Below are 26,967 nucleotides of genomic sequence, written 5' to 3'. Positions count from 1 at the left end.
TTCTCAGAATAGCACGCTATTTAAAATAAATGAATTGGTTACTTCTAGAATTCCCCACCTAAAATTTCAGATCATAGTTGAGCCAAAGGTAACTGAAACTAAAACTGGTTGGGGCAAGAGTGGGGAGGATATGACATTGCTCTTTGACTTGTTCCCCAATTAAAAGTGAAACACATTTATCAAAAAGCACGGCTCCCAGCTTCCGTCCATCAGGCTGCCACAGTGCTGACTCACTCTAAATGACAGGTGAGAAAGGGGCAGCATGGTTGGCATCCACAGGTACGGGGGACAGAGGAGGGGACAACAGAGGAAGGGGATAAAGGTTCTTTCATTGAGACACCATCCCTACAGAACACTACAGAGCCCTTGCTCTCGGGCACGGCAGCAGACAGCGAGGGGCAGAGACTGCAAGAGCCTGGCATTTCACCTGGGGCAACCTGTGACCCTCTGTGGTCCAGTGTGAGAAGAGCTGATACTTTTGGTTGAAAAATACATAGGAAAACCAAAGGAAGGCAAAGAGGCCTATCCAGAGGAGTGGTCTAGAAGGAGTCTCTGATGTCTGTGACATCTGACCTGGGTCTGAACAGGGCATGTGTGGGGACTGGTCAGGAGGCAATGGGGACAGACTGTAGGTACAAAGTTTGGGTGGGCTGGGGGCACTCCAGCTGAGCAAGCCTGAGGAGGATGTACCCCAAGGCCTCAGGTGTCTTCTTTACAACTCCAGCCAGAAATCACAGCTGCTCTAAGATCATGAAGGTTACAATCCTCATCCCAGCACACGCTCATAGGGCACTTGCTGCATACTGGCCATTGTTTGCAGCATTTGATTGACATGACTACTCTGAGTCCTCATGATAAGTATGAGGTGAGACTACCTGTCCTTTGGTATATACTAGCGACTGCCTCCAGGACTCCAAGACACAATCCACAAGTCCTTCTAATCCCTTTCACAATGGCATAACATTTATGTCCTACACAAGCCTCCGTGGTCTAGGAAATCATCTTTAGATGACTTCTGTCAAATGCTGAGTGCATGCTATGTAAACGGTTGTTGGCTGTTGTTTTTTTTTTATGGAAAAAATGGAAAGAAAAGTAAGTCTGTGCCTGTTCAGTATCAGTGTGATACCTCTACCCTACCCCGGACTATTTTCTACCTGTGGTTGGCTAACTCTGGATGCAGAACTTTTGGATATAGACGGTCAGCTGGACTCTGGTTATCTTTGCTGTATACATGAAGGAACTAGGCCCAGTGAGAGCAGGCAACCTCCTCATGATCCAAACCATAGCAAAGGTAGAGCTTGAACCAGGCTGCAAGGCACAAGCCCCTAAGCATTTTTCCTGACTTCTCTGTTTCTATCTCTGTCTGTCTCATCTCTCTGTCTCTGTGTCTCTATTTCTCAGTTTCTCTATCTCTCTGAGAGTCTCTCTGCAGACCAAAGACTATCTTACCTGACCATTATTCTTCCTGGGTACCTAATGGTGCAGCTCTTCAGTCTCTACCTCTCCCAGCTCCAGTCACACCTCCCACAAGCAGGGGTCTATGTCTTTCCTGGGTGCATTCCTCAAGCTGGTCCCTGTACTTGATGATCCCACCAAATTGGCAGGCTCTGGATGGGGAGGAAGCCCACAGGCCAGTCTGGGCTGAGACCCAACAATTTGTTGACTTAATCAGGCAGATGTGGAAAAGGTGTTGTCATGGTGGCAAGGTTTCTATTCCAGGCGGCCAGGCCATAATTAAATGTCCTAACCCGCACACCTCCAATTACTGCACAAGAGCTGGTGTCCCGGCCAGTTAACTAGCAATTACAGAACCTTCCACCAAAACTCCAAACCACTTAGTAAAGGTCACTCCTGTTATTCTTTTTTTCAGATTTGGGGGCAGACGTGGGACGAGACTGCTTCCCAGATTACAGGTGACACCTATTATCTAAAACAGGTTTCTTCCCACAGCAGACTGCAGCTGGCACTGCAGCTCACAGGCGTCAGTGGTGGCTGCTACGAGGACTCCTGTTGACAGCAGATCACTGCATGTCAGGTACTATGTCATGTGCCTACATAGGACACCACTCAATTCTTACAAAACTGGAGAATGGGTATTGCTCTTTCCATTTTATAAAGGAATAAGCACGGTCACATAGCTATGTCTAGAGGATTTGGAAGTTTTACTCAGGTCTATTTGCCTCTGAACAATAGCATGACTTAAAGTGAAGACATCTAGTCTGAAACTCAGAATAGGGCTGTTTCTATGCTCTTCAAGGACTACTGAGAAGTTTCAATATCCTTTGCTTCTGGCCTTTCCTTGAAGGCTTGATTGATGTGAGGGTCTCATCCAACTTCTGTAATGATCACCATGTTAGGGCAATGAGCCTTTCCCTTTGATTGCTGAGATAGACTTTTATATTAACAAGAGAGACTTGGGATGGATTAAAGACTTTAGGGGTTGGGGATTTAGCTCAGTGGTAGAGCACTTGCCTAGCAAGCACAAGGCCCTGGGTTCAGTCCCCAGCTCTGAAAAAAAAAAAAAGAAAAAAGAAAAAAGAAGAAAAGAAAAAAAATAGACTCTAAGGCCTGGTAAGAGAAATGACAGGTATCAAAGATTCAGCCCTTACATTCCTACTTACTCTACAATGCTCCTGGCAGACATTACAAATCAACAGTAATGGACCAGGTCCTTTCTCAGGTGCTTCTTCTCATGGATTGAAATAGACCAGGAGATGCAGTTACTCCTCCCCCATCCTTCTCACTGGTGTGTGGCAACTATAATTCCTACAAGCAAATGCCTGCTGTGTGGCCTGACTCACAACTATTTCCTAATTTATGGATTTATGTTTTATAAAAACATCACATCAAACAGAATTTAGAAGTGTTCTAACCCACTCTTACAAATAGACTGAATGACCCCATAGTCAGAGATATCCCTGAAAATCTAGAGTATAGGGTTAATTTGAGTGCATCCTCCCAGGCTCATACAATAGATCCTCAACAAGCTTAAAGGAGATGAGCTTGGCAGAGTTGGGAGGGGGTGAAAGTGAGAGACTAAGGGAGAGGAAGGGCTCTGAGGACAAACTGCCAACATCACCAGCCCACCAGTATTCACACCTGCCTGGAAGCTGTCCCAAGCCTATAAATTAGTTTTCAGATGCCTTGTTCCAGAGGAGAAGTGTCCAAACATTATGCTCATCTGGTGAGGAGGATCTGCGTGCAATGTGCACACCAGATGCATGTGGGTGCATCTCCCCACACCATAACCGGGCTAACTCATTCCGGCTCCAGTGTTCAGGACCAAAAGCCAGTCACAGGCATTTCACAGCCAGGTCTCACCCTACGCTTCACAGCCAGTCTCCCAGCCACCCACAAGAGCTTGATAGGTTGGGTAATTGGAGAGACCCACATGCACGTGGGTCCGGAAGAGCAGCAGTGGTCTTTGGCTCCTGAGCAGGATCTGGAGCTAGCCCTCGGGATTGCTCGTCCCAACAACTACATCACACCGAGTGTAAACAATGAGCTATCCGTTCTGTAGAAGAAAGCAAATGCCCACAGCACTTAAGTGTCAGGGCCTACAGCTTATTTTAGGACTCCTAACTAGAGGGGAGACAGGCACCAAATGCCTGTCCTGGAATCCTTGCTCCCAGTCCACCACCACCCCTCCCTGGAGTCTCCATCTAAGAGGAGCACACTATTCTTTGCAATCAGTGGCCCCTTGGGTGTGGACTGGCACCATGCCAGCCTGCCAGCTCCAGCAAGAGGCTTAGCAAGTTGCTTGCCCCAGCTTTTTGGAACCCCCGTGGAGCTCTCCAGGGTGCTGACACTCATTCTTGTCCAGGGCAAGACAAGAACAGATTATTCAGAGTCCACCTATATGGTTGTATCCTTTAAAAACGGCTCACCATTGAACCATTTGTGCCATTTAAAAAGATTCTGTTGTCACTTTCCATCCCCATAAGTCTTTCTGAGAGGCCAGTTAGCCTCCGTGGCATATGGGTTGTGGATTGTCTGAACAGCCATGTAGCTTTTGAAGTTACTGGATCTTCATCTGGGATCCTGCCTGCCCTACACCTTGTCCATGTCTCCTTCCCAGTCCCTGCCTATCAACGCCAAATGTCCTGAATGACCTTTTTCAGCCCTTAGAGGGCTCTGCAGCTGGTTATTGATTTGTTTATCTCTCTCCCACTTGCCTGAGTCCTGAGCTGCTGCAGGGTCTGGCCAACTGGAGCACTGCCAGCCAGTCATCTGGACTGTCTTCCTCATGGTGGGGACAGTGGCCCCTGCTGGCCTCCCCTGAAGAACACATATCATTGTGAACTCCAAGATCTGTGCTTTCTGTTTGTTTGTTTGTTTGTTTGTTTACTTTGTTTAGGAAAAGAGTTGAGCAGTGACTGGGCTATCCTCACCACCTCAGCCCATAGCATAGCATAACAATAGTGTATATTTTTAAAACTCACTTTGCTTTATTTTCAGGACTTCGGATGCATCTGTCTCGTTACAGATCGTCTCTCTGCAAGGCTGTGCTGTCATTACCCCATTCTCACGATAACAAAGGAGATGCTAGACTAAGGGGAGTAGAAGGGTGTGCACACAAAGAGGTCTGTGACTCACCCCGGCAGCCAGTCCGATACAGCAAACCTACAGTGCACACAGTTCAGGCCCCTCCAAAGAAGCGCCCCCTCATGATATGCTGTGGCTGCTGGGGAATGGCAAGATGCCAGGAGGAGATAAGAAATAGAAGTTGGGAGGTAAAAATAAAGAAATAAGTGAGTCTTTTGTGGTGGGGGGAGCTAAAATAAATTCCTAAAAGAAGTTCAAATTCATGCAGTAGAAGCCACTGTACCCACAGAGATGGCTCCTTATCACTTCAGTTAGAGCTAGACATGCTTTGAGGACACGCATTAAGAGACCCAGAGAAACCCCTAAGTGCATACATTATAAAGAAGGGTGGCCATGGCCATCGGCCATTCAAAAAAGCTGAACAAACAAGCCCAGTCACTAAACTGTTTATTGCTTAGAATAGCAGTTCACAAGTCCATGGGGCTGCCCAGTTCCTCCTGCGGGGGTTGGGGGGTGGGGGAAGCACTCCTTCCCTTTGTACCGGCCCTTCACCCACAAAGGAGCACAAAGGTCAAATTCTGCAAAGACTGAAAATGGGCAGGTGTTTCACAGAAAGCCACAGTCTAGAAATCAACCCAGCATGAGGCTGTCAGAGGAGACATGTGAATTCTGACTAACCAGCAGCCTTACGCTGTAACAAGTGGATCCAATCCGCATTGTGTTCCCATCTGGACACCTTATTTTCGGAGTGGTGGTGACAAGTTTGCCTAGGAAAGGAAATTAGCAAGTATCAAGACAAGACTGATCAGCAGGCCGTGGAGAGGGGACCTCAGATTGGCCATTTGTTTGAGAATCCAGCAGTCTAATAGCTCCCCACTTGCAGAATGGGAACACACTTCCCTTGGAGACACAGATGAGCAAGGCTGTGCTGGGTTTCTGCTCCCCAGATACAGCCTATGGGATGATGCAGGGGCCCAGTGGCCCTAGAGCCACTTAGAGTGGAGTAGTTTCCTGGCCCTAAGTGAACTTAATCATGGCCACAAATACTCTGAGGCCTCTGAGAGTCTCCGAGCAGCTGTCTCCAGGCTCCGAGCCAAACCTTTCACTTTAGAGATGAGGACAGGCACTGAGGCTCTGTTTTTTATGCCTGGTAAAACTATAAGAAGCTTTGCATCCGGTAATCCAAACTCTAATACAGAACTCCCTCCACCTGGCTCGTATGGGGGACTCTGTCAAGCGTGGCTTGTCTTCCTGATGCTATGGAAGCATTTCTGGTAAGGCAGCTGGAAAACAGAGACTCCAGGCAATCTCCACCAGCTGGTCCTCTTCTCAAACACATGGAACAAGATACAGAGGCATAGAGGAGACTGGAGAGCCCATGAGCCCCATGCACTCTCTCCCAATCACTAACAGGGAATGAGGTGCTACTTCTCTCCCAAGACTCTGGTGAGCAGAGGCCACTGTGGAAACCTCCTCTTGGCTGCTGTCTATACAGACATCCTTCAGTATCCACAGGGGATTTGTTCGAGGGTTCCTACACCAGCACAGGAGAAGTCTCAAGTACCATATATAAAATGGTACAGTACTTGCGTATAACCTATGTACCTCTCCACAATATACTTTAAATCATCTCCAGATTAGTATGCAACACAATGTAAATGTTATGCAGTCACCCACTATATATTACATGTGCAACTATATATGTGTGCATATATATGCATATATGGGTGCATACATATGTATATGTGTGTATATATATATGTCTATTGTGCATATATGTGTCTATGTGTGTGCATGTATATCATGTGTATGTGTGATGTATATGTATATAGTCTGGCTAAGGAGTAATGACTAGAGAAAAGACAGAACATATTCAATCCAGATACCTCACAATTGTTTTTAAAACATTTTAGATTTGTAGATGGCTGAAACAATATATATAGAACCTGAAGGTGTAGACAGCAAAACATATATTTTTAAGAACCATAGCAGAAGCCTTCATATCACAGGGCCAGTGGTCTCTGATAATCATGAGAGACCATTAAAACAGCATCAAGTAGAGAACTCCATACACAATCTCTATTCCACAACATGAAGCATTTCCTTCTGGACTCCAGGCCTCAGCCCCAGATTTGAACACCAGGACTGCATGAACAGGGTGGAGGTCCTACAGCAAGGACCCCTCAGTGAGTGACAGTGCTGCCTATAGGCACAGTATGGGGTCATGCAGTAGAGGCGAATAGTTTCCTCCAGCCTTGGTGGCCTGAGCTTTCTCACCTAGGGCTCCAGTGCCTCCCTTCAGCTACCCACAGCTACCCTTGCCTGGAGTTCTCCAAAATGTCTGTTCCTCAATGCCACACCCAGTGTGCTCTCCAGTGAACAATATTTTATTTCTCAACATTCTGGAGTTCTTGACCTTGCACACTAATTCTGCTGCCTGAGGGAGATCCCCAGAAGACATAAGAGTCAGGAAGACTGGCTCCTTTTCTTTTTTTTCTTTTTCTTTTTCTTTTTGTTTTTGGTTGTGTATGAAATCCAAGCCTCAATATGTCATGCCTCTGAGGCTTTGGAAAGCCAACTGCAGAGGCCAAAAAGAGAGAGCACCCCTTAGCCAGCACTCAGCAGAACACGCCAGGCCAGCACCGGCTCACATGAGCAAGCTCAAGTGCAGAACTTCAAGAGAACCTGGTTATGTGAGGGTAATCCCTGCCCCTGCCCCACTTTGGACTCATGGATCACAACTAACATCTCAAGGGACATTCAGGACCACGCTAGTGGTTAGTGTGCTCCCATTTTATAGATGAGGAAAGGCAAGCCCAAGAGGGTTGAGGGGAATGACCTGGAGTCACACAGCTGGGCCATGATTCACAAAACTAGAACTTGGTGGCAGTGCTCACTTTCCTGAGGCAGCTCCTCCCACCAGAATTCAGCTGGGAAGCTTACAGGACCTGGGCAAATTAGTTTTCCAGACTCTATTTCTAGTGAAATCTTGTCCTGCAATGTATTAACTTCCATTCCCCATGCCTCTCACAGCATGCTAATCTTATAATTATTATTCATGTGTCACTATGTGTACTGCAGGCTCATAGGAAAATTCTATTATGCATTAATATTTCCATCCCTTGGACATTAGTGGGAGCAAAGACGTTAGTTCCCACTCTCAAATGGGAAGCTACTTCTTTTTAAAAGCATTTCTTTCCATAAATCCATTCTTGCTTTTTTTTTCTTCCAAAAGCATTTATTGCCTAGTGCATACAGAATACTGTTCTGGGGTTTGGCGACATGGTAGTGACTGGGACAGAAAAGTTCCCTGCTAGGACAGAGCCTAGCTGGAGCAGAGGACGTGGACAATAAACCCAGGAGAGAAATGAGTAAGATGGTTCCAGGGAAGAGGTGATGTGGGACAATGAGGGAGGATTTGGGGGCAGGGGTAGCAGGAGACAACTGAGCTGCTCTCTGGTACGGGCCAGCTGCTATATGAAAGAAAGTTCCAGGCAGGAGAAACACGTGGGAAGTCTCTGTGATGGGTAAGAGCATGGGCGTGGCTAGCACTATGAGGACTCAGAGTTTTCCAAGGTGAGCACAGGCCAGGCCTAGAAGGCAATGGGAGGGACTTAGGTACATCATGTATTCAAGGCTGAGGGTGAAAATGGCTTTAAGTGTTAGCCACTGAAACCTCCACCCCAAAGATATGGTCAGCCTGTGGGTTTCGATAGTGGGTTTCCTAAGAACTGAGAGATGAGTCAAGGTGGCCATAGATGCAGGGCCAGGGTCAGGAAGAGGAAGGATGCAGAGCCACCATTGATCTCAGGTCAGGCAGAGTCCTCTACACTAGAGACTCTCCAAAGCTCCCACGGGGAGCTCAGCTGCATGAACACATGCAGGTAATGAGGAAGAGAATGGTTGGTGCCAACACTGGGCGGAGTCTTAGGTGGCATCCACATAGCAGCTGCAGGCTCCCCAACTGGCAAGACAAGCAGCTAGACTTGCCTACTTCAAACCAAACCTAGAAGGCAAGGCTTTGTGAAGTAACCACAAACGCCATTCCTCCCTGTGGCACTCCTTAGCAATTTGAACTAGGCTCTTTCCTGTGTGTGTCTTCTGGGAGGCTGGGAGAAAGACAGACCAGCAGGCCTGCGCGTTCCTCACAGTGCCCTCTGGACTCATCTTGCCAGGGTTTGCTTCCACCAGTACTGGGCCCTGAGCGATCTCCTTTCCGGCTCATACACTAGCTCCAATAGGAAGCCTTGTGGAGACATCACCCATTTTCAGGCTGCGTCAATTAGTCTGAAGCACCCTTCTTTGCAGCATTTACTGCACTGTGTCTACTCCCCCTAACTCGTGAGCAAGGAGAGGACAGAGATGATCATCCACCATAGCTGGCTGGAGCCATTCCAGCCCTTAGCACAGGGTAGCACAGGGTCGTTGGTGCTTGCTGTTAAACCCATTGCCAGCTGAAGAGTTGCTTGCACTGCTCATGGTGGCAAAGCCGAGACTACACACGCATGAGCTTCAGTACACTGCTTCCGCCATGAAGAATGACCACATAATACAGCTAGGTCGGGAAGAGGGGGGTGGGTTAGAGAAAGCTGTGAGGGGAGGCTGCACAGACGAGAGGCATGCTGCAGAAATGAGGACAGGGCCTGCTGAGTGCCAAGGCTAAGCAGGGGAGGTAGGAAGACCAGAGAAGCTTTGCATATTCAGCTAGAGCTATCAGTGGGATCCCAGGTCATGGAGAGGACCTGTGGCTCCATGCTCCACTTAGACATTTGCTTAGTGACTGGTAATTGCAGCCAGGATGGCAATGGTGACCCCACACTAAAGTAGTTGGGATGAAGAGTCCTTTGAAATAACATGAACCCCACCCCCACCCCACTTAAGCACCAACATGTCCTCTCCAGTGCCAGTGGGACATCAAACAAGGCACTTTCTGGGACACATCTTCCTTTCAAAGTATCCAAGTGTGGCCTTGGCTGAGGATGGGGACCTGCCCTGATTCCCCCCTCCTGAGCTTAGTGACATTAGATTAGCATTACTGTCTGATGAAGGGTGATAGAGGAATTCTAGAGAGCCACACAGCCCAGGAGCCTGACCATGAGCCTGAGCACTATCCAGGGCCGAATTCTGGACACAGAAGTCCTGGTGAGCCATCAGAAAGCAACACTATACTTGACAGAAAAACAGTAACCTGTGGGAATGGACCCTGTGCAGAGGGAAAATCCAAAGGACAGCCACAGCTACACACTGAAGAGAGCCCAGCTGTACCAGGAATTAGAAAAACAGCTTCAATGAGGCGCTACTGAATTTCTGTGGTAAATGGGGGCTGGGCAGGTTAATTAGAGAGCAGAAATGTTGGTCCCCCAATGGTGGGGGAAAGCAATGTGTCAGGGCATGAAATGTCTCCATGACCTAGAAAGTTCACTGCTGGATGAAAATCCCACAGAAATATTCACAGAGCTCTCTCAGATGAAGAAATTCACACTGTCCCATGAAATCCAGCATTAAAGGCAACCTATCTGCTGGGGGTGGGGGAGCTGAGGTTACAGTGCAGTTATGAAGACCAGGCTGTCACCAGAAGCCATGTGCTAGATATGCTATTGCACATCTGCTATTGCCTGGAGAAGGTTCACGTATGACACTGAATGGAAAGAAACGTAGCTGGTGGCATGTGACAGTGTTTTGCTGCAACGGAAGGAACATGTCCAGCACACAAGCTCAACCCAGGAACTTGTAAATATCATTGCCCCACACCCACCCTTGCACATCACAGCTCTTCCCACACCCTCGTGACGACAATCTTCTGCTTACTCGATGGGGACCTCCCAGGTAACCCACACAGAAAAGGGAAGGAGACAGGTCCTGGGACAGGCTTAACTCTGGAGAGTAAAAAGACAGGAGGGTAGAGAGGTAAAACCCTGCCTGGCTCACACAGTCAGTCCCTGCCTTGAATAAAACAATTCAAAATGAAACAAGTTAGTCAGCAAAACCTTGTCTGAAAATTGCTTGACAAAAGAGGCGGCTTGGGCTGAGGGGCCAGAGCTGCTTATCTCCATTTTACAGAGGCAGGAGCTGAGCTGGAAGAGACATTCAGAAATCTGCCTGTGGGCTCTCAGCAAGTAATTCGTTTCATATCTGACATTAAAATTGAGGCGACTGGAATTAGAGTCCATATTCTTTGCACGTTTGAGGATTTTCCTGGGTGCATGAGCATGTGCACATGTATGTGCGGAACTCTCTTACAGACAGAAATGCCAGAGTAGAGTCAGGAGACTACATCATGCCCACCCCAGCTCTAGCTGCCCTTTGCCATTTAACCACAAAGCGGCATCACCCTCAGTAGCACAGATGTGTTTTCTGTGCCCACCCCAGACTTGCTCGGTCCCCCTAACGGATGCTATCTCTGAGTCAGCCGCTTCTCTCTCTGTCTTTATTCTCCATTTTGTGGTCTGTTTCTGAGCAGCTCCTTCTGACCTCCTTGTATTCACCCTCTCTCTTCTCTCCTAACTCGCTCTTCTTTTCAGATGCAAACATTTATAGCTCCGAATTTCCCTCTCAGAACTGTTGGGGCCATTTTTAGCTAGTTTCAAAACGCTCCGTTTTCATTATCATTCGATTCATATGTATAATTTTAAAATTTCTTGTTTGGTTCATTAATTATTTATGAGATTTAAAGTTTTTTCTCTAACTTAGGAGCTGGAGAGATGGCTCAGCAGTTAAGAACATTTGTTGCTCTTACAGAGGACCTGGGTTTGGTCTTACGTGGTAGCTCACAGTCATCCATCACTCCCTTCCCAAGGGATCCAATACCTGCTTCTGGCCTCAGCAGGTACCAGACGCACACGTGATGCACACACTCACGTGGTGACAAAACACTCATACACATAAAAAATAAATTAACCTTTAACATTCGTCCATGTTCCTGATGATAATATCATTATTGAGACCAGTGATATATTTGGTGGTTTCTGATTACTAGGTACCTATGCATTCAAATTCAAATGTTTTAAGTAATTATTTTATACTTATTTAAGTATATATTTATACTTATACTTGTCTTCAATTCTGTTTTAAGGGAAGCATAAGCCAAATAAACCCTCTCCTCTTCAAGTTGCTATGGTCATGGTGTTCATCACAGCCACAGAAACCCTAACTAGGACAGTCCCTAAGGACACATTCTCAATGACCTGTTTCCTTCTGCTCAGCTACTTTCCTTATAAAGTCCCCAGGGGCTCCCCAAATAGTGACACCAGCTGCGGACCAAGCATGCAGCTCAGGAGCCTGTGAGAAGCATTTAATATCCAACTCTCCAATGGACAGGCATCTCCATATCTGGGTTCATCGATATAAAGATACAGTAAAGTTGCTACATGAGAGGAGTGTCCCTACTTTACTAAAGTCTCTGGGGGCCACCTCTGCTGTGTGGGCCCCCCTGTAAGCCTTGGGTTATCTTAGTTCCATCCAATTCTCTCTATGCCATCTCTGTCTTGTTCATGGAAGCAGCCATGTATCTTTTGCCTGCTGTGGCTAGAGTGTAGGTATTTCCCAAATGTGATCTTCTACTTTGCCTTTCTTGACAAGACTATATAAGCTTCTCAGGGCTATGACAAACATCACAGCAGCTGTCTCCAGAACATGAGAGCCAAAACCAGCTTCTCTGGGTAGTTCAGTTGGAGTCTCCCTGCTTGTGCTCACTCTGCACACACTGTAGTGTGAGTGAGAAATTAGCCACAGATTAATTACTGTCTTGTTGCTGTGGCAACATACCTGAAAGAGCAACTAAAGGAAGGAAAGTTTATCTTCCTCATGGTTTGAAGTTGCAGTTCATGATAGCAGGGATGCCAGGGTGGCAGGAGGCAGAAGCAGCTCAGAGTGATGAATGCTGGTGCTCAACTCCATTACTCCTCATCATGTAGTCTAGGACCCAAGCCCACGGAATGGGCCTGCCCATATTTGGGATGGGGTGCCCATATTTGGGATGGGCCTGGTCATATTTGGGATGGGCCTTTTCACATCAATTGACATAATCTAGATAACGGTACAGATATGCCTAGAAGCTCAGTGGTTCTGGATCCTATCAAGTTGACAGTCGAAATAAGCCATCACAACTACCCCTTCAGCCTTCTGTTTAGAGGGCTGCATTCAGTGCCTTCAAAACTCATGCCCACCATAGCCTCTCTTCAAAATAACCAGATCCCCTTGACGATCTATATCTGGCCCATGGTCATTACAGTCATACAGCTCGGCATCAGATATTTCCTTTGTAAACTGAACCTTTCAATGCAGCATCCGTGTGGGGAGTTGTGTCTCAATTGTACTTTGTAATGCTTCTCTTTATGCTTGACCATAAGGTATACCCAAATGTACCCAGAGTATAAGTTAGATGAACTCTGATGAGTGTCAGCAAAGCTTAAACTGTTTAAGTGCCCTCAAACTCTTTTTACTATAAGCTTAGTATGGCTCAATATTCTAGTGCTACCTGACCCTCGTGCCCCCAACTTTGTGCTTTAAAAAGAGAGTACGTATTTATGTGTTCATCCACTCCTTTCACTGGTGTTATTTTCTTTTTCCTCTATGGTTTTAACTTCCTTCTTGCTAAAGTCTATTCTGAAATATGTCTAATTTTGTCCTTTTATTTCTATGGTAGGTTAGCTGGCTATAATATTCTACCTTGACAGGGACTCCTTCTCAGGAACTCAGATAGAATGCCATAGGAATGATATTTACTATTGGATGTGAATACGGATATTCCTGTCCAGTTATTCATTTTTACTTTAGAAACAACCTATTCCTCCTGTTATTTTGAGTTTTTTCCTTGTCTTCAATATCCTACAACTTACTACAATATGCCCAGTGTCTTCGATGGCTAAAATGTACTGACCATTATTCATTTGTATATTGTTCTTCTTCTATATCCTCACATCTTTCCTTTGGGAGCTATAGGACAGGCATATTCTATAAACACTTCTTCCCATATATGGTATCTTTCTCTCCTTGGGTTACACTTTTGTTGACTTGATAATTTCTTCAGTTCCACTTTCTTGTAAATTTTTTCTGTGTCTTATCAGATAATTGATTCGGCTGCTGATTTTTAACTTAATTACATCCAGACATAAAAGTACTGACTTCGCTTCTGGTAAAACTGAGTAAGATTCCCTTTTTATTTCTTTTAAAATAATGGTGTGTGTGTGTGTGTGCGTGTGCATGTGTGTGTGTGTGTGTGTGTATGTGTGTGTGTGTGTGTGTGTGTGTGTGTGTGTGTGTGTGTGTATGTGTAAGTCAGGGACAGCCTTTGGGAGTCAGTTCTCTCCTTCCACTGTGGGGTCATCGGGCTTGTAAGGCAAGTGCTTTTACCCACTGGCCCAAAGGTCAGTAAGTTTCTATCATGTTGACCCTCCTTCACTATATATTCATAAAACAAAATATAACAAACAATAGCCAAAAAAAAAGCATAAGGTGGACTCTGTGGTGAGCTGACATTCAGAAAATGTGGTTGACGGTGAGTCTCAAGGGTCTCATGGACATGATGGCATCTTGAGGGACTGGTGCTGAACCTCCAGTCCCAACAGGAAATGAGGCAAAACCACAGAAGCCATGATGTCCAGCAGCACAATCCTAAATTTTGTGTAAAAATTCTCCTGAAATCTCTGAACCTTGAACTATGAATATGCAAACCAGGTTCCAAAAAGTTTTCTTTAAAAAACTCAACAGATATTATCCAGATTGTTTCCCAGGAGACTGAGTTTTCAGCACCCAGAGAAGTGAAGAGCCTCTTGCAATGACAAGCAAAACCAGAGCACTGCACTGCAGGAAGGACATGAGAGAATCTGGGGTAGTTTATCTCTTACTTCCAACACTTGAGATGCTGAAGCAGCAGACTCACCAGGTGTTTGAGGCCAGCCAGGATTATAGAGAGAGCTCTGGGCTAGCTTTGGCTACATCCAAATCCCGCCAATAAAAAAAGAATATGGAGTTTCTACTGTAAAACATTCCAAATACCCATGACTTTTGACATATTTGTCAACTTACGAAGAAAAACTTAAACCAGGACCAAGACAATTAATCACCAGAGAACAACATAAAGATAACCTAGCTACCAGAATTAACAGACAAGGATTTAAGAGTAGTTCTTATAACTACATTCACGGATTATGATTCAAGGAAAAGAAACTGACAGTAATGAAGAGACGGAAAACATCAGCAAAGGAGCATGAACTACAGGAGAAGAACAAAATGACATTACACACGCACACACACACACACACTCATACACACACACACACTCATACACACACACACACATACACATACGCACACACACACTCACACACACCCACACATACACATACACATACACATCCACACATGCACACACACACCCACACACATACACATACACACACACAGACACACACACACACTCATACACACACACACCACACACACACCCACACACACACACATACACACACACTCATACACACACATACATATATAAATTATATATATATATGTATGTGTGCACATATATATAAAATAAAATCATAAAGCACAGTATCTACAATATGGATTCATCGGACAAGCTTGACAGTATAAGGAAACCTCAAAGGGAAGAGACACTGAATGCAAAGACGGGTCATTAGAATTTGTTAAATCCCATGAACAGAGAGGGGAAAATGGCAAGCAAAGACAATAGAAAAAAAGTGATACAGGGCTTAAGGAAAAAATTGTAAATCCAATCTCTGTATTAAGAATAAAGATGAACCAGGTGGGTAGAGAGATGACTCAGTGGTTAAGAGCACTCGTTGCTTTTTCTGAGGACCCAGGTTTAGTTTCCGGCCCTCACAACCATCAGTAACTCTGTTTCCGGGGACCTAGACCCCTCTTCCAGCCTCTGTAGGCATCAGACACACAAGTGGTATACAGATATACATGCACGTAAAACAACCACCACATAAAATAAAAATAAATAAATCTTCTTTAAGATGGCTACCCTGAAGCATGCTAAGTAAAAGAAACCAGACCTAAATCACATATTGTAAGGCTTGTTCAAGTGACATAGCCTCAAACGGTGGGTTTACAAAGGCAGAAAGAAGGTCAGGATTAACTAGGGCTAGGACTAGGAACAGAGATCAAAGACAGTGTGGCTAGAGGCACAGAGGCTTGGCTAGCTCACCGCTGGCCCTCTGCACCATGGCCCCGGAACACCCTGTCCATCCCTACAGCGCTCAGTAGTTACTGTAATTATCTGTTCAACACCAGCCTTTCCCTGGTAATTGATACTTTATTGAGGACAGATATATTTGCAAATTGTGTTTGGTGGAACCCCAAGTTCCAGCATGGTACCTAAATACCAGATCTGGGCTTAACAAATACTTATTAAGTGGAATCGAGTTCTCTTTCTTGCTAGTGAGCCTTTTCAGTGAAGTGATGACTCCATATCTGCTCTTTTCTGCTTCTTCACACAGCACGCGGCAGGACGCTGCACTCTTTCCCCTCTAGGCATGAGTCTTGCCTGCATTGTTCTGCTCTTTGTGCTTCTGCGGTCAGTGGTTTCCTCTAAGCCTTCCCACCAGATCGTCCATTTTTCTCCGCTCGGTCTGCCCTGCTGTCTCCAGGTCTCCAGGTTATACAGTGGTACAAGCCACTTCCGTCTCTTGCCTTGGAGCCACTCCCTGTTCACCCACTCTTCATTACCTCATCTTTCCCTCTGGTCCTCTGAAGTCCATGTTCTTGTGGCTTTTTCGATGCTACCCAAGAAGCTGGCTAAGAAAACTGTTCTCCGTAGACTGGAGTAAACGTTTCCCCAAATGTGCTGTATTTCTTTTTACTATTAATATGTGTGTGTGTTTGTTTCACTTATTTGGCATAGAAGCAGAAAAAATAAATCAGATTTTTTTTTTTTTTTTAGTCAAGATTTCTGTCTTGGTGCATTTGTGCTACTATTACAAAATACTTTAGACTGGACATTTTATAAACAACAGAAATATATTCCTTATAGTTTTTGGATGCTAGGAAGCCCAAGATTAGGGTTCCAGACTATTCAACATCTAGTCAGGACTTGTTTCTCATAAATGCACCTTCTTGCAAGTTTGGGGACGAAGCATTCATTCAGACTGGCATGTATACACTCACTCTCTCCCCTTACCCACCCACTGCTTCATCTTTGATTCATAACTGACCTTGTTATGCCTCATATGCTATGACTGTCTTCTCCTCAGGTGTTTCCTCACTATTTCCTTGGAAGAGGAAGTGGGGGATGGGTTCTGCAACTCATACAGACGTTTTGGCTGGACCCAAGTCATGGAGCACTTCCATACACAGCTACTTGCTAAGCACTCTGCCCTAACTGTGTCTAGCTACCTACTCTAGACCATGTCTCTGTGTCAGCTCTACATCCAGCTTGTATGAAGTACTAGCCTAAGGATGCTCAGCTACTCTGATGTTAAGTTGGTCACCTTCACTTCCATGTCACCGTCTGACATGGAATACCTTAAAATGACTACTATCTTTTCCAGCCCAGTTCTGTGTTAGCAAAATGTAGGGCTCAGGACACCCATCTCTGCCTCATGCAGGGGCAGCATAGCTTAGGTGGGAGGATTCAGATGTCCTCACCCAAAGACCCATTCCCAGAGTCCCTTCTGTGAGACTTTACATTGCAGATGGGTTCTGGGCAAACCAAAGTGGGAACTGTAAGGTCCCAAAGAGTCTCAGAGCCGGCCCTTCCCCACATCCTATGGCCAGAATGAATCACAATGGTTCAAGGGCACTGACGGAAAGGCGGAGGTTGCAGAGAAGGGGAGGGATCACAACCAACCGTGCTGAAGGGCACTGCTGTCCTTTGTCTCCTGCTCATTGGCCTGCTCTTGAGTCTTGGAGATTATTTCCCATTGCATAATGGGACAAAGAAAGAACGCATTAAACCCTACGTGAAGTTCCAGTGGATTCTTTTGTACTTTCTCCCTTGCCTGTATAATTACAGTCCCGGATTGACAGAGTAGAGTTTTAAGTCTCTCAAACTACTGGGCATCACACCCAACTGCTCTTCCTAGGAATGGGAGCTTCCAGTTCAAGCGCCAGCCTGTCACAGCTCTACACTGCCTTGGACCTGCAAGGCTGAGGTTAATGTTTAAAGAATATCCAGGACCCTTCCCAGTTAGCATCCACACCTGTTCCTTGTTGTCTTTATTTCCTTTAGAATGTTCTACCCAAGCCTATGTTCCGTGATGAACAGTCTGAACTATGTCTCCCCTGAAGTGTGTATTGCTGACTCCATGCCCTCCTCCCACCATGGACTGTATCAAGAGTCTCTAGGAGGTAAGGTTCACTGACAGCAGAACGATGGATTGTGGCCTTAAAGGGGAGGAACAAGGACTCTGTTGATCACTTCTGACCATATGAGGATCCAGCAAGAAGGTAGTCATTCACAAGTCAAGAGAGAGTCCTTCCCAGAATCCAGCCATTTCAGGCACCTGGATTTCAGAAGGTGTTTTTATCACTTCTCCATTGCTATGATAAAATACCTTGATTAAAAATAAGTAAATGAAGAGAGAAAAGGTTTTTGTTTTGGCTTATGATGCTACAGGAATACATTCTATCACAGTGGGAAAGACAGGGCAGCAGGTGAGCCAGGGTAGGCAGCAGGAGTAGTGGGTTGCATGGTCATACTGAACCTGTATTCAGGAAGCAGAGGGTGAACAGGAATTACTCCAGGCTATAAAACTTCAAAGCTGCACCCAGTGACCCACTTTCTCCAGGGAGACCTCCTAAAGATGCCACGGCTTTCCCAGGCAGTATCACCAGCTGGGAAGCAAGTGTTCAAACATGTGAGCCTGTGGGGGACATCCCATAGTTAAACCATAACAGAAGGAAATAGGACTTACAGCCTCTAAAACTGTGGGGGAGACAGGCTTGCCGTGAACAGCCCAGCCTGCGTGTTTTCTTGAGCAGACTCACACATCTGTGGAAACATCTGTTCCGATCTCTTTAGAACTCTAAGATGCAGGTGCCAAAGTTGTTTCACAGATGAAGGAAACAATAGCTGCAGTGAGAGTAATGTGACCACGGTCACACAGGGAATGGCAGATTGGAGCAAGGTCACCTGGCTCTAAAGCCCACACCGTGTCCAGCATGCTCCAGGCCTCCTGCACATTTCACAGTGTGCAGTCTGGGAAAGCAAGCACAGTCCCCAGTGTCCTCTCGGGTGGCTGGCTGGTCCTGCTCTGCCCCCGTCTCTGGCTGCCCTGTCCGTAGGCACGGCCCACTACAGTAGAAACATACAGAGCGGGAGTTCTGCAAGGCATGCACATTCCTTTCTGAGAAGCCCAATGAGCACAGGGTGTGTAGGCAGGAGGGGAGACAGCCGCTTTTGTCCCCCTTGGGTGTAACTGGAACTGTACAACCTGAGTCATTCTAGGAGGGGCATTGGGACACCACACTCTTCAGCTCCTGTAGCAACAAAAAGCACTGAAATCAAATTATTTTAAAAATCCATGCATTTGTGTCTCGTCATAGAGTCTGGTACCTTCTGTCTCTAAGTCACAGCCGAAGTAAGGGCTGGGGACTAACGGGTGAGGCAGGAGCACTGCCACTGAGGCGTCCCTTGAGACATTTCTACCAGCCCAGTTTCCTAGCTTAGACATTGCCAGGCAGTGCCAGGTCCTATCAGTAAGGGGATAAAGATGAAGGGAGTCTAAGAATGTGCCCAAGATTAACAGCCAGGATCCATCCCCAAGTCTCTTAGCTTTGTGGTCCTGCTTTCCCTCTTCAAGAATCTCCAATACAGAGGGTGACCATCATCTTTTCCTAACTGCTTCTTGAGTTATGCTCCATTGCTAGTTTTCACTGAGCATTCTCTTGCTTTATTCAAGGTCCTACAGCTTGATTGGTCTTGGAATGACAGCTGCATGGCTCAGGGGTTTAAGTCTATTCTCCCTGGCAGGGGTCTGAGCACTCTGGGTCTTTAAGAAATGCACAATTGCAATATGGTGCATCTCCTGAGACACTTGGGCTGGGCTTTAGCGGAGACAGGGAGAAAGGCACCAGACACGCATAGGAATACAGTCTACTCAGTACTGGAGGAACAGTGCCAAGGTGTCAAGGTCACTGCATTTCACAGAGGAAATAGAACCTTGGAAGTTACTCATCTTTCAAAACACCATTCAGGGATGGAAACTGATACAACCTTTTTAAATTTGGCAATATATGTCAGGAATCTAATAGTGCCTCTGACCCAGTAACATGCTCCTTGGCATCTTTGCAATGAAATATACAGAAATAAGCTTCAAGAATATTCTGTTTATTGCAACACTGGTCACTGTTTTCCTTATAATGATCATTAAAGATAGCAAAAAAAAAAAATACCTTAAATGACTGGTTGGGGAATGATTAACTAAATTATGGTATTTAAATACCAGACAATTGTAATGGCTCCCAATAATTGTGTTTTCAAAAAAAAAAGTTGTAACTACATGGGAAAAATGCTCAAAATCCATCAAAAGAGAAATAAGAGACTGTGTATAAACAGAAGAAAGGGTGCCAGCTTTAACAATAGCTACTGCTACATGGGGGCATAATAAGTAATCTTTCCTTCTGTATATTCACAGCATTAGTACTTCAATAAAAACAAGGGGAAAGCTATTACTTCAGAATCATTTCAAGCAATCCCAGGCTGAACCAATCGTCAACATGCTCTGCCATGGCCGTGCAGATCGAACCAGTAGTGAGTGAGCCTCGCTTGTCACACACTCACCAGGCTGAGCCTATGGTAACAAAGCATGCACCCGACACAGGACCAACAGTGACCAGGCTCTGCCATGCCCTTGAAAGATTGGGCCGATGCTGACTAAGTCCCTCCATGATCTAAGCAGCACATGGCCATGTTAACGCATTCATCTTTAACAGAGAACGTATTATGTCTGGGTCACGGATGAAGAATGTAAAGCTCAAAGGGGAGTGACCTCTTCCCCAGGCCTCGGGAACTCCACATGTGTTTGCTAGAGCTCTTTGCTCCAGCTAAAGCTCTCTCCTGACTCCACTGCACCACAGCAGTCGCCGAGAACATTTTAATGAGCAAACTCATTGATAGCAGCTAAAACTTAAAAACGGCCTGCTAGGGTTTTCTCCTCCTTTTCCTTTCTCTCCTCCTTTCCTCTTCCTTCTCCTCATTTAGACAAATGTTACCTTTAGTCTTTGTTTCACCTCTCACCCTCTTGGTCAGCATGCTGACACTCCCTCCCCACTGTCGGTGTGACCCATCACCCTAGGGTGACCAATCTCCTAGTTCCTGCAACTGAATGCCCGGTTCTAGATTAGTTGGCATTCTCATTGTTTCAAAGGACAGCTGAGGTCTCAAAGATGCCAAGGTGCTGCCGGCGGAAGCAAGTAGGCTGGGCGGTAGTGAAGAGCATTGCGGATCAGGCCACATGCATTGCCTCCATCCCACAGAGCAACTGTTTTCATCTTGGGCTGAATACTGGGTTGGTCTGGAAAAGAGACCAACCTCTAGTTCCAGATCTAGATAATTACATATATAATACCCCAGGAATTAAATTGTTCTTGCTGAAACAACTCATGGTGCAGAATATGCCTTTCTCCCTATTTAAAAGAAAGACACAAAGATGTTGCTAAGGATTCGATAGTGGCATTTCAATATTGAGGTAACCAATAGCCATCTAATTGGACTTAAAGCTTACCCAATATGAGAAATCTCTGCCTAGTGTTTTAAACCCAGCCAACTATCCCATGGCTGGTGAAGTCTGAACCCTAGAAGAGAACCTAACTACTGCTGGTTTCCTAAATTGGTGGGTATAATTGTTGACTGCATGCTAAATACTTATGCTCAAATGTTTGTGCACACAGATAAGGGTAGTTCTCGTCCACTATCAAAGAACTTCATTTTGTAGCAGACAGAGACCATCACAGAAATCCACAGCTGGCCAATATGCAGAAAACAACTGGCCATTTACTGACAATTTACAAACCCCTACATGAAAAGGTCAAGGAACATCATTGTGGTAGTTTGTATATGCTTGGCCCAGAGCATAGCACTATTTGAAGGTATGGCCTTGTTGGAGGAAGCCTGTAACAGGGATGGGGATGGGCTTTAAGACCTTCGTCCTAGCTGTCTAGAAGCCAGTCTTCTCCTAGCAGCCTTCAGATGAAGGTGTAGAACTCTCAGCTCCTCCTGCACCATGCCTGCCTGGATGCTGCCATGCTCCTGCCTTGATGATAATGGACTGAACCTCTGAACCTGTAAGCCAGCCCCAATTAAATGCTGTCTTTATAAGAGTTGCCTTGGTCATGATGGTATCTGTTCCCAGGAGTAAAACCCTAAAACAATTGTAGCAAAGGATAGTGATGGGGACCGAGAGCCAGAGGATATACTCTGCTGTGAGGTAGTGAAATACTATCTGGGAGCTGCCCCATACTGTCTCAACAATGTGGTTACCTAGACCTGCACAGGAACAGTACCAGTTGGCCCATCAACACGGAGGGGTGGAATCTCACGAAGTCTGACCCCTAGGTGAAGAACAACAGGCAATTAACAGTTAATGAGAAAGAGAGATTCAGTCTTCCCCAGAGAGGAGCCCCTGACAAGTTGTTCAATTCTAGCTGGTCAGCCATAAACCTACACACATGTGAACAACATGCAATAGACTCAGCAGGCCCTGTTTATGCACACATGTGCACATATGTACATATTTTATTGCTTTTTTTGTTTTTCATCCTTTTGTTTGTCAAGGCAAAGTTACTGTGTACCTGTGGCTGTCCTAAAACTCACTCTACAGACCAGGCTGGGCTCCAACTCACCAAGATCTGCCTGCCTCTGCCTCCTGAGTGCTGGGAGGAAAGACGTGCACCACCACCCCCAGGCAGTACATATTTATATTTATTTAATTAATAATTGAAGAAGTGTGAATGAGAGGAGTCAGGAAGGTACAGGAGGAGCTGGATGGAGAGGGGAACTGAAAAAAGATATAAATACAGTACTCATGTATGGAATTATAAACAAAAAATATAATTACAACTTCTCAGAGTTTTCCATTCATGAAGTAGAATGGTAAATAATAGTACCCGTCTTGTAGAGAAACAAAGAAGCCTGGGTAAATTAATTCACATATGGTTTTTAGAACAGTGCATAGCACAGAAATGTGGCTCAATAAATATTAGCTATCATTATAACATTATTGTTGCTGCTGTCGCCGTCATTACTGGAGAATTGGAGACAATTTCTCTCCCCCTTTACTTCTTCCTCCTCCCACACGCTAATCAAATGGGCATATTGAACTCCACGACCTCTGCCTGTCAGGTAAGGATGGATGCACTCAGGTACAAAGCTTCTACTGACCTCCTGGATTTGAGAGCTGAAGAGTGCCAACCACAGACGTGATTTGCTGCAGTTTCCTGACTGGAATATCTACGTGGATATGTTTGATTGTCACTATCTACTGTGCCCCCCCCATGCCCCACATCAAAGTCCTGTAAACGTCAACATGGGAAATCCGCCTGATTCATTTCTGCCCATGTCTGGAAATCAGCATTTTCAGATGAGGCAAACAAAATTAAAATAAAGACACCCTTAACGTCTTCAAGAAGAGTCCTGACAGCACTTTCTTGGGGCCCTGGTGAGGGCTGTGGGGGAGGCATATGTACTCAGAGACCTCCTCCCCTTCTCCCAGCACCCAGTGCCCTGCCCAGGATGAGGACAGAGATCTGGCCCCTTTGCCTTGGGTGACTTTTACCAACGTTCATTCTTTCTCTCTTTACAGGACAGGACATGTGAAGGAGGCCTGGCAGCTTTGATGGTGTCCATTGACCCTAGAGTGCATGGTTTTCCACAGAAGTTTCTCAAACTCCGATTGAACTATGAAATGTCATCTGTGAGCCCACACTGTCAGCTATTGGGAAATATTCTGGAAAGCCAAGATAAGTAACAGGAGGAATGATGGAATGCTGGAGCTGTCCAAGTTCCTAATGGTCGTTATACTCAGCCACCTCATTCTGCCGATGAGGAAACAGGAGCTCAGAGGGGTCACCCAGCTGGCTAATGGTAGAAGCAGCTGGGTGGGAGGGGGCCTGTACTGGCTTGCTTTCTGCTCCTGTGATAAGCACCATGATCTGAAAGCCACTTGGAGAGGAAAGGATTGCTTGGCTTATACACGTACTCACAGACCATCATGAGGGGAGTCAGGGCAGGAACACATGCATAAGTGAAGCCATGCTGCTTACTGGCTTGCTCTCCAGGGCTTTCTCCGTCTGCCTTCTATTTATAGTTTTTATATAACCCAGGACCACCTGCCCAGGGATGGCACAACCTACAGTAGCTGGGCCCTTCCACAGCAGGCATTAATCAAGAAAGTGTCCCCACGGACGTGCTCGCAGGCCAGTCTAACTCCTCAGTTGAGGTTCCCTCTTCCCTGCACCTTCAGTTTGTGTCAATTTGACAAAACCTATCCAGCACAAGTTCACTCTCAGCTCCCAGCTTCCTGCTGGGGATGTGTGCACAGAATCCCATTTACTCATTCCAAAATATTGAAGAGCTTGCACTGCAGGGTGCTTGGAGCCAGGGATACAGTGCTATGCAGCACAGCTTAGGAGTTTACATCCTGGTGGGGGCAGGAAAAGGCCAGTATCTCTCTCGGGCAGCAGACTGGATGTGCTGTGCCCAGACTCTAATACAAACTTAAAGGTTGGAGAGCTTACTGTAGGAATAGGGAAATGGTGGAAGCAGGTCACTAGGGGTGGATCTTTGAAGGCCAAGGACTCTCCCTCTCCCCATTCTCTGGGCTTCTACGACATCTACCACCATCACTTATAGAAGGAGCCATTCCACCCAGCCTCCTCCATGATGGACTGAAAAGACAAAAGAAATCTTTGTTCCCTTTAAGTTGTTTCTGTGGAACATTTGGCCAAAATGATGTAAATGTAACATAAATGGCTGTTGCCTTTTGAGGATCCACCTACACGTCTCAGCCAGTCCATAAAACAAAAACACCAACCCAACAAAACACCATCCCAGATGGAACTGGAAGCAAGAGCAGTGTCTAATCCCAGAGGAGAAAAAAAAAAAAACAGTGTCTGCTCACAGCAACTTTAGCTAAGGCAAAATTGAAACTACCTTTTCTCAAAAAGAGTGTCAAGGATTTTGGAGGGTCCAGGAATGGATCCTCAGCAATCTGCTTATAACTACATCCATCCAATCACTTGCTGTGTGACATTGTCAAGTTTCACTACCTCTCTGAGCCTCCATTTCTTGGTGCCCACAAGGGTGCCACACTTGGCCCGTGGGTTCCTCACCATGAGCTTCAGGGTCCACAGAGGGCAAAGTGGAGCCCATTACGAAGCCTTTGACCTCTTTTGCTCAAGGTCCCAACGCAAAGCAGTCTCCGACTGGTTCTGTGTATCAAAGCATAAATGAATGTTCTCGGTAGATGCTCACCGCACACAACTTTACTAAGCAGGCATGGGATCCTGCAGCACAAACTGCTTTCAGTTTAAGCACCAGGTCCTTTGAGAAGCCTCTGATCCGGCAGATGACAGTGGGTCACTCCTGTGTTCTCATGGCAACTCCTGCATAAGTTTCCCATAGGAAAGTCCCAGAGGTTGGCACTATGGAGTCCAGTGCCTGAGTATGAGCATGCTAGACATATGGACACTCAGAGTGGATGCAACCTATCCAGAGCCCTGACTTAACAGGTACCACCGGGGGCAGAACCTGGGAGGAAGGGGTGGGGATACGTGGCTAACTTGTTTCCCAGATCCCAGGAAGGGTTACCTCTACCTTGCTGAGCTTCATAAATGCCCAGTGCCTAGCCTTGGTGCAAATGAATGGCTTTGTCAGATTTCTAAAGTACACGTGCCCCGACTTTGTTCCTGTTCTATTCTCAAGAGGGTCCACGATGATGCTCTGCCTTAGTGGCCACTAGCTATGGTCAATGTAATCTCAATCTTTCTCTCTCTCTCTCTCTCTCTCTCTCTCTCTCTCTCTCTCTCTCTCTCTGAGAATTTTATATATGAATATATATATTGATGAAATCCACCATCTACTCCCCCGCTCCAACTACTCTCAGAACACACTAGTACACCATATATTTGAGTTATATCAAACTGCTACTGTCTGGGATGCTTCCTCCCCACTAGATCATGCCAGAAGGTGCTGGGGTAGACATGGGGGAATCATTAGCAATCTAAAATAGCTGTGAACCTGGACTGGAGAGATGGCTCAGCAGTGAAGAGCAGTGACTACTCTTCCACAGGTGCTGAGTTCAATTCTCAGCAACCACATGGTGGCTCACAACCATCTGTAATGGGATTCCATGCCCTCTTCTGGTGTGTCTGAAGACAGCAACAGTGTATTCATACACATAAAGTAAATAAATAAATCTTTAAAAAAATAGCTGTGAACCCTCTGAGCTACAGTAACACCCAGCCCGTTGGTAAAATGATGACACAAGTGTTTTGGGAGCAACCAACTGCTTTCAGGTTGGATTTAAGACTTGCTCCATAAGATGGAATTCATGTCTGGTGCTGTTAATAGGGCCAAGAACCCACACTGGGAGGTCATTAGGCCCCTGTGGACCACTTACTACCTTTACTCAGTTAGATGGACACAATATTAAGCTGTACCCTAAATACTTCTCTTTCTACCCATAAGTTAGTGCAGCTCTGAACCCTCCTCAGACAGGCTTTCTCTTTGTCGTAGGTGGTGATTCCTTACAGAGACTCACAACCGTTCAAGATGCAGAGAGTGTGAGGCTGTGGAGCGTTCATCCCTCACTGGGACGTCTGCATCATATCCCTCCCCCTCAGGCTTAGGGACCGTTACAGAAAAGGGGGTAGACCGATTGTAGATCAACACAATCTAAATTCAATGTAAACCCCAGTGTTTCAGTCACAGCGGCCACATCCCCAGTGGTGCCAGTACAGGAGGCTTCTGTCACCACAGAAGATCCAGAGTGCAGCCCTGGGCAAGCTGTCTGTTGGCTCTGTTTTCATCTCTGCATCGGCGGCCACCATTCCCAGCTTTAACGCTTGTTCCCAAAGAGCCTACACCAGATTGGAAGGTGCCTTAAGGCCACACCCACCCAGAACCCAGACTGTGACCTTATTTGAAAACAGGGGCTTTGCAGATATAATTGATTAAGTTAAGGTGACCCTGGAGAGGAGTTAGTCCTAGTCCAACATGACTGAGCCCTTGTAATTAAGAAGAAGTCACACATACAAATACATATAAAAAGAAAGCCTGTGACCAAAGAGACGGTGATGTGGCTATAAGCTAAGGACCAGGAAGAATGGACAGCAGCTACCAGAAGCTACCAAGAGGCCTGGGAAGACACTTCTCTGCCCTCACTAATGCCCTGATTTCAGACCCCTAACTTCTGAAGCTGTGATAAAATAAACTGTTCTTTTCTGTGACCTCTCCTT

At 46.0% G+C, this 26,967-nt stretch overlaps 1 protein-coding gene and 1 long non-coding RNA gene across 7 annotated transcripts in view; one reads left to right on the top strand and one right to left on the bottom strand.

Annotated features, from left to right (window-relative positions):
• The window catches only part of Hivep3 (HIVEP zinc finger 3), a 402,531-nt gene that overhangs the window by 225,190 nt on the left and 150,374 nt on the right, over positions 1 to 26,967 (bottom strand).
• LOC148006019 (uncharacterized) lies at positions 158 to 26,967 on the top strand. 2 transcript variants are annotated; one of them, XR_015621100.1, is made up of 6 exons: positions 158 to 246; positions 1,871 to 2,035; positions 13,611 to 13,688; positions 17,741 to 17,859; positions 23,313 to 25,239; positions 26,246 to 26,967. It is a non-coding gene; the product is annotated as an uncharacterized LOC148006019 (long non-coding RNA). The 2 variants fall into 2 exon arrangements; XR_015621099.1 differs by lacking the exon at positions 13,611 to 13,688 and having other exon boundaries at positions 168 to 246.

Source organism: Rattus norvegicus, chromosome 5 (assembly GCF_021556685.1).
Source record: "Rattus norvegicus strain SHRSP/BbbUtx chromosome 5, alternate assembly SHRSP_T2T, whole genome shotgun sequence".
In the NCBI taxonomy this organism is placed as follows: Eukaryota; Metazoa; Chordata; class Mammalia; order Rodentia; family Muridae; genus Rattus; species Rattus norvegicus.
This window is presented reverse-complemented; position numbering and strand designations above follow the sequence as displayed.